This window comes from Thermobia domestica, chromosome 7, assembly GCF_964235325.1.
Source record: "Thermobia domestica chromosome 7, izTheDome1.hap1.1, whole genome shotgun sequence".
NCBI classification, from domain to species: domain Eukaryota; kingdom Metazoa; phylum Arthropoda; class Insecta; order Zygentoma; family Lepismatidae; genus Thermobia; species Thermobia domestica.
The window spans coordinates 37,786,653-37,794,352 of record NC_137460.1 but is presented as its reverse complement, the minus strand read 5'-3'; the positions used below and the strand labels follow the sequence as shown (position 1 = coordinate 37,794,352).

General features: G+C 38.2%; 1 long non-coding RNA gene across 1 annotated transcript; it reads right to left on the bottom strand.

Moving 5' to 3' along the window:
• Nucleotides 1-780: 780 nt before the first annotated feature.
• LOC145688855 (uncharacterized) lies at nucleotides 781-6,857 on the bottom strand. The gene is made up of 2 exons (XR_014132004.1): nucleotides 6,755-6,857; nucleotides 781-1,741 (listed from the first exon to the last, which is right to left on the bottom strand). It is a non-coding gene; the product is annotated as an uncharacterized LOC145688855 (long non-coding RNA).
• Nucleotides 6,858-7,700: the final 843 nt, after the last annotated feature.

The following is a 7,700-nucleotide window of genomic DNA, read 5'->3' as shown; positions in this document are numbered from 1 at the left end:
GAAAGCCCCTCTCAAATGTTATTTTCCGGATCCGCCACTGTTCGTAATTTATTCTTCGAGGCGCAGCGGCGATATGCTTTTTTATTTAATTTGAAACTAGAAATATTTACCACAGAAACACATCAAGCTAACTCGAATTCGACTCCAAATTCTCCCTTACCTTAACGAGCATAATCGTGGGACGTTAAACTGGAAACTTTCAAACTTTTGGCTCCATATCAACGGTGTCTGTTTTATAGCAATAAACTGACATAAAAAATTAAGAATTATTAACCGGCACACTTGGTACATAGTCCAAATACTTAATAGGTTCCACATCAGTACACAAACTGGCTATGCGTAGGAAGCGGGTATATGTAAACTACTTTAAAGCTATTCCCGTCATCCCAGCAACTGTTTACTCGATCAGCATAGAAGTTGTACAATCAGAAACAATATTAAGTATAGGTTGGACCTATCATTTCTTATACCTCCAATCTGTAATATTGTTTTTGATTGTACAAGCGTATCGTACTACTGAAAGATAACTATCCGAATCATCTGGCTACACTCTTTTCTATATTTTTAAATCTCACACTCTTACCTCCCATACCCTCCAATACAAGCAAATACTAACCATCATCACTTCACTTATTACAGTTAAAATTACAATGTGAATGCAATATAGTACATTTTATAAAGTCTGTAGCAACAACACACTGGTATAACACATTATTATAATCTTTACAGAAGCAAAGTATGTGACTTTCACCTACAATACTTTATAACCAACATCCTTTACATCTTTTTAAGTGAAGATACATTTCTGAATATTACATAGGCTGGTCAATAAAGACTGACCATTAGTGTTTATGAGGTGAATACAACAGCAAGGCACAGAAAACGAAATACACGTCTGTGTAGTGGGAGAAGTGACGAATAGATCGAGCACATCATGTGACCTTGGCAGCCTTTCAAGAACACGTAGTCTCAGTTTTGCATATGACAACATGGCACGCGAAGAACAGTACAGAAATTCTGTTGTCTATCTTGCGAAGATCAACGTTCCGTGTATACTCCATCCTCCCTATATCCCTTATTTATTCTCTTGTGATTTCTTTTTCCAACTGAAGAAACACCACCTAGGAGAGCGTTTTGCATCTTCAGGGGCAGTGGTGAAAGCTGCGGAGGATCTGTCCAAAAATGGTTTCCAGCATGTCTTTGATGACTGGCAAAAACGTTGGGACAAGTGCATTGCATGTAATGAGGACTATTTTGAAAAAAGAAAGATCAACATTTGGAGGATTAGTACATGTAATTATATTTTATTCATTTATGATCATTCTTATTCATCAGCCCTTGTATTTTATATTAAAAATTATAATTCTTCCTCTCTATCTTCCTTCTCTTCAAGATATAGACTACACTAATCGCTACAATATATTATTTTGCCATCAATAGAGAAAACTGCAACAATTTGTGAAGATTTGTAACATCAGCAGAGAACAATTGTACAAGTTATCAATATTGTTACATCAGTGGAGAGTGCTACTTCAAGTCAGGATTGCTACATGTACTTAATAAATTTTCAACACGATGTCACAAAAAGTACACTACACGTAGTTGTCGAGGTTTGAAGCTTTGCGCCGTGTGTTGCTCCTACAACACAAGAATATTGGTCTAATAAGTAAGAAGTAAAATATTTCACCCAAACTAACAACACTGGCTCCAAGAAATAACGAAATAACACCACCAAGGGACACTGTAAAAAAAGAGAAAATATGTTATAAGAAAAATTGGTGCTAGACTAGTTATCTTCGTTTGAAAGTTATTCTAAGAATAAAGATATGTCTGAATGACGTAAAACTGTTTACTTGTTTTACTTTGGGTTAGAAGTCTGGAAAATAGCCATTCTCAGACCCGTAAATCAGGCCGACTTAAGAATTCTTGTGCCGGTTTCAACAAGTAAACATAGTCATGTGTTTTCCAAAATTCATCTGAAACAGTTCAAACGTTTTTCCGTGACAATGCAGAGAGATAACGTTTTTATGCATATTGAGAAAAATATAAAAATCGACCACTTCTCTCTTTTCCCCTTAGAAGCGGAATTTTCAGAAACGCTGGGCACGTCCATTTATTTAAGTACTTCATATTTGAAGTTTTGAATCTCCTAACATGAGAGTTCATGAGATAATTTTGGCATACATTTTGAACTCCCCTTAGGATACGCATTATAATCAAAGTGACATGACACAAAACCCGATTCCACATATACGCAAAGTGCTAGAGCCTGTCTATTCCACCTATGCCCTCGGAAACTATGCGAACTATACTTCGGGCCCACCCCCGCCACCCTCTGACGGAGGAAATCCTCTCTTGCTTAGGGAAAAGAAGTGAATGACCTCAGCTGTGTTGTCAATTTGTCATTCAGTCATTTGGTCTTGACGAGTGAAGATTGTAAGCTACTTAGAATAGCTAATAAGACAGAGCACACCGAAGTCCGTGAAACAATTCATTGTGGCAATACTTCCACATCCAACAATTGAAAGATCTCGGCCGCAGCAACTTGTTCCTCCTCTTTCGAGGGAGGTACGGGAAATCACATATCGACAGCAGTGCCAGCAAGGGCACAGTTGAAATAGAAATACTCTACAAGCTTTTCATCATAGTTCTCATCGGTTGTGTTCGTCACCAACCAACCGCCTTACACGTAACTCCTAGTGCCGTTCGATGCATCTTATGAGTATTTAAGTCATAAGACCCCGTCCATTTAAAATTCAAATAAGTCAAGACTTCGTCCTCGTTATTCTAGGATGAACATCTTTCCATATTGCTTTCTGTTTAAGAGTAAACATTAGACTGTGCTGTATTGGGGTTTAGCGTCCCTTTCAACACCAGGGTTATGCAAGACTTGGACATAATGCTTAACGTGGAATCCAAACCATATAAGCTCCCGCCGGGAATCGAATTTAGATCTCCTACGCCGGGATACACGTTAGAGGAAAAGAGGAAAATAAGTTGTGATTTTGTTTAATTTATATATGTTCTAATGTAGTATATTGCATTATATATATATATAATTCAGACATGAATGCTCTTTGTCAGTTACATATTCCTTATTTGCACAAAAAATTTACCTAGCCTGGTTTCGATACGTTATCCACTAGACCAAGAGCAGATGACTAGTAGCCTTTTTCATTTGTTTCTGTTACTATTCTGTTGGCATATTTGATTTTTCACAGGTTTAAGCTCGTATCATGTAATATACCAGTTTTGTATATATATTCCAATATTATATATACCAATTTTTAAAAAGTTCGTTACTCAATTCTCTATGTCTTTTGTGTGTGTGTGTTATTTGCGAATTTTCCAATTTTGAACCCTCCATTCGATAGAGCACCAAAAACTATCTAAGAAAGCGATGGAATTTTTCTCGTGTCTTACCGTTCCCGAGATATTGTCCCCAAAAACGTTCCTATTTCGGGAGATTTAAGGAGCCATATCTAAAGGAACCGCAAGTCACAGAGAGATGATATTGGTGTTGATCAATAGCTAAGAGGATGGTGAACATTTTGGTACCAAATAGTAACAGGTGGCCACTGGCCAACTGGCGACCGTTCTCCAGATATTCCCAACGTCTTTGGTTTCACTAAGATGAACTTGTCTCAACTTGACTTCGGCCCTTGTGCCGTGCGCAGACCAATCAACTTTCTTTTCCAGACGGTGACAACTATTTCGTTTTTGGTTACCACGCATCGAACCTTTAACCTGAAGATTCTTGTGCAACTTTTCCGCCCGTTAGGTTTTCTACCAGTCAACTAGATTTGTTTCTAGGGCAAACCTTTCCCAGCCCTTTATAAACTGCTGTTTTGGGCTCAATCGGCACTTTGTGCCCAAGGGATCACTCTTGGATGTTGTGCACATGGTGGAAGTACGCAATCGCCTAGGCACGACTGACTCAATTGGACATTCTTCCTGCTCTTGGATCCCTCAAGGTCGTACTATCTAGACGGAGTCCGCAATATCTTACGATCCAGGACTCCGAACTTGACTCCTGGTAAATCCTTGCCTTCACTCTGCCCGCCTCCTTAGCGAAGTCATCCTATTTTGGCTAATTTGACAGTCTGTTTAATACCAGTTATTGATGCAATAATTACGCGTCATGAGTTATTGAATTATTGCGTCATTAGATATCGATTCAGTAATTATTGAATCAATAACTAATGCCGCAATAATTACTGCGGCATTAGTTACGGCAACTGCTATTGGTATTGAAAAAATAATAATTCTTTTTAAGTTAGTTCTGGTAATGGTCTTCGAGCATTCTCAAATGGTTTGTGATTGTTTTCTACATGCCTTCTGAGTATTTAATTGGAGATAATGCCCAGACGGTCTATTTCTATTACAAAATACGCACATTGCTCTGTAACAGAATGGAGAGAAAATATTTTTCCCTCGTAAGGAAATGCGAGGAATGCAAACAACTTTTTGAACTTAACTCTCTGAAAGGCAGTCCTACTTTTTGTGACCAGAAGTGTACAGCATTCTTGCCGAATTTAGTGATCAAAGGAAGCTGGTTAGATTGGTAGGATGTATTTGAATGAAACTAAAATTAAAATTAGAGTAGGAGATTCTTGTCCACGAGCATTCATGTCGAGATTCGTTGTCACTATTATTATTCAACTTTGTCTAGAATACAGTGGCGGATCCAGGGGGAACGATCGGGGCAATCGCCCTTCCCCAGAAGAGGAAACTTTCTTATTTTATATATAAATAAAACAGAGTTTGGAACTCTTAAAAGTAGCTGTAAGTACCCGTATTACAACCCACCGCTCCCCCCCCCAGAAGCCCGTCCTGGATCCGCCCCTGCTAGAATATGCTATAAAGAATACTGATGACAGCTACCACGGCCTAGAGCCAAATGACACTCACAAAGTAGAAAGTGGATCCAATTGGCTAAGAACGGAAATCTTTAGAGAGCTTTCGTAAACACAACATTGACTTGCGGATGCTATAGACCAAAGGGTGAGTTAGTTGTTATTAATAATAGAGTCAATCCATTCTAAGTGATCTAGCATGTGTCGCTCGACCATTTCCAAACAATCTAATTTTTTCATGAATGTTTGTCCTATATCAGGATAATACAAAACCACAATTAATTACTTTTTACAAAATTCCATGGCGACACAGGGACTGGCGCCATTTTGCGTTTTTTTTTTTTTTTTTTTTCGATTTTAGGCGTTTACGTTGTTTTGAATATCTCAGCATCCACTTGTCCTAACAAATTGAAAATTGCTGGACGTCTCCAACTCCTGCAGAGCTAAAACTTTGATCTCTTAACATTTTTGCCTGAAATCACTTGAAGAGTGTGAAATCAGGGCCTGCAGTAGCAACATTTTTGGACATTGGAAACATGTTTGGGGAGAGGAAACAACTGACGTAGAGGTCTGAATTTGTGTGTGCATGTAGTCCGGGGACATAAGTTAATACACAAAAATTTACAGACCTGTAGCTGTTCCCAAAGGCCTGAAAAAAAAAATCGTGAATTTGGAGAATTATGCCAATTTAGCATATTTCACTGTCCAATAGCTCCAATGGGCCTGGATAGAAAAATCTGAAATTCTGGGAATAGTTTGTCCTTTAGTATACATAACAGACAACAAAGCGCGTTTTGTGGTTTTGAGCAGAAGGGGGTCAAAGTACTAAGTAATGACGTCATACTCTAGGAAGTGTTTTCATGAAATCTGGAAATTTGTCAGTGTTTACAGCGAGTAAGTGTTCACTGAGTTGAGAATATAGATCAAAAGAAAGGACAACAGTCTCCTGCATGAGTTGAGAGTTAAAACAAGAATAAATATGATTGAATATCATTGATATAGCAAGCAGCAAGAGCAAGGAATACTTACGGACTTTTTTTGTCAAGGGTGCATTTTGACTTTTCTCGCCTTCTGCTCATAGCGGCATTCTTCACCAGTGCTGCTGTGGGTCTGATAAGACAGTGTTACAACTAGAAAGAAACAAGCTTGAGAGCCTTGACTGGACTAACCATTCATCCTACTTTATTTTACTTCACAACAACAAATTTCCATTAGATTTTACGAACAAAACACCTCCTAGAGTATGACATTACTTAATACTTTGGCTCCCTTCTGCTGAAAAACACAAAACGCGCTTTGTTGTGTGTTATGATATACTAAAGGACTAACTAGTCCGAAAATATCAGATGTTTTTAAAATCCAGACCCATTGGAGATATTGGACAGTGAAATATGCTAAATTGGCATAATTCCTCAACTTTACGATTTTTTTTTCAGACCTTTGGGAACAGCTGTAAATTTTTGTATATGACTCCGGACTACATGCACACATAAATTCACATCAGTTGTTTCCTCTTCCCAAACATGTTTTCAATGTCCAAAAATGTTGCTACAGTAGGCCCTGATTTCACCCCCTTCAAATGGTTTTAGGCAAAAATGTTAAGAGATCAAAGTTTTAGTTCTGCACGAGTTGAAGACGTCCAGCAATTTTCAATTTGTTAGGACAAATGCATGCTGAGATATTCCAAACAATGTAAACGCCTAAAATCGAAAAAACTCAAAATGGCGGCAGCCGTTGCGTCGCCATGGGATGTTGTAAAAAATAATTAATTGTGGTTTCGAAGTACCCTGATATAGGATAAACATTCATGAACAAATTAGAGCGGCGATTTTTCTTTTTTTCTCGATCACTTTACATGGATTGACCCAATGAAAAAAAAATTATATATATATATTTACCAGCAACATCCAATGAGTCTCTAATTACTCGAAGTCTGACTTTCTCTGAGCTTAATTTCATTTCGTATGACCATTTTGAATACGTAATACGAGTATTTGGTTTTGCTCTGAAAGGAAATTAATTAAGTTATTACTTTCATATAAAGATAGGTTACTTATGGATACTATACAGGTTGGCCAGCCACATAAAAATGGTCCGGCGTGGTAATAGCGGATACTATACAGGTTGGCCAGCCACATAAAAATGGTCCGGCGTGGTAATAGCGGGTGTTATACAGGTTGGCCAGCCACATAAAAATGGTCCGGCGTGGTAATAGCGGATACTATACATGTTGGCCAGCCACATAAAAATGGTCCGACGTGGTAATAGTGGATACTAGCCGAAAGAATGAAAAAATGTAAACACTTACATACCTGCGTGTTACAAGAAATGCTGAAAGTGGCCATCGTTAACCTCGAAACGCTTCTACGGACGTCACAGCATACTGGCTGATGACGCCTGTAGCTCTCCATGGGTGACTTTCCGGATATGTTTGCTGTAGTTCAGACAGAGTATGAGAGTTAATATAATATACCTTCTGCTTTAAGCATCCTCAGAGATAAAAATCACAAAAGGACAAATTTTGGGATCGAATAGGACACAATCCTTTACTTAGATTGTACTCTTCTGTAAATAGTCATGTACTAACGCCAGAGATTCGTTCAAAATGTGGTATCTGATTTCCATCTTATTGGAAGTAGGTGTATAGAAGTACGATATTTCTTGTAGCGCCAGTTCGTCTAAAACTGCTGCAAGAAGCCACGATAAACTTCAATACGTGTTCACCGTTGATTCAAAGAACACAGGACCCACCACACGTGTCCCTGAAATTGCACTTCAAACTTTTTTTTTTTTTTTTTAATAGAGTGGTATTTCGTGCAGGATATGTGGATTCTCAACAAACCA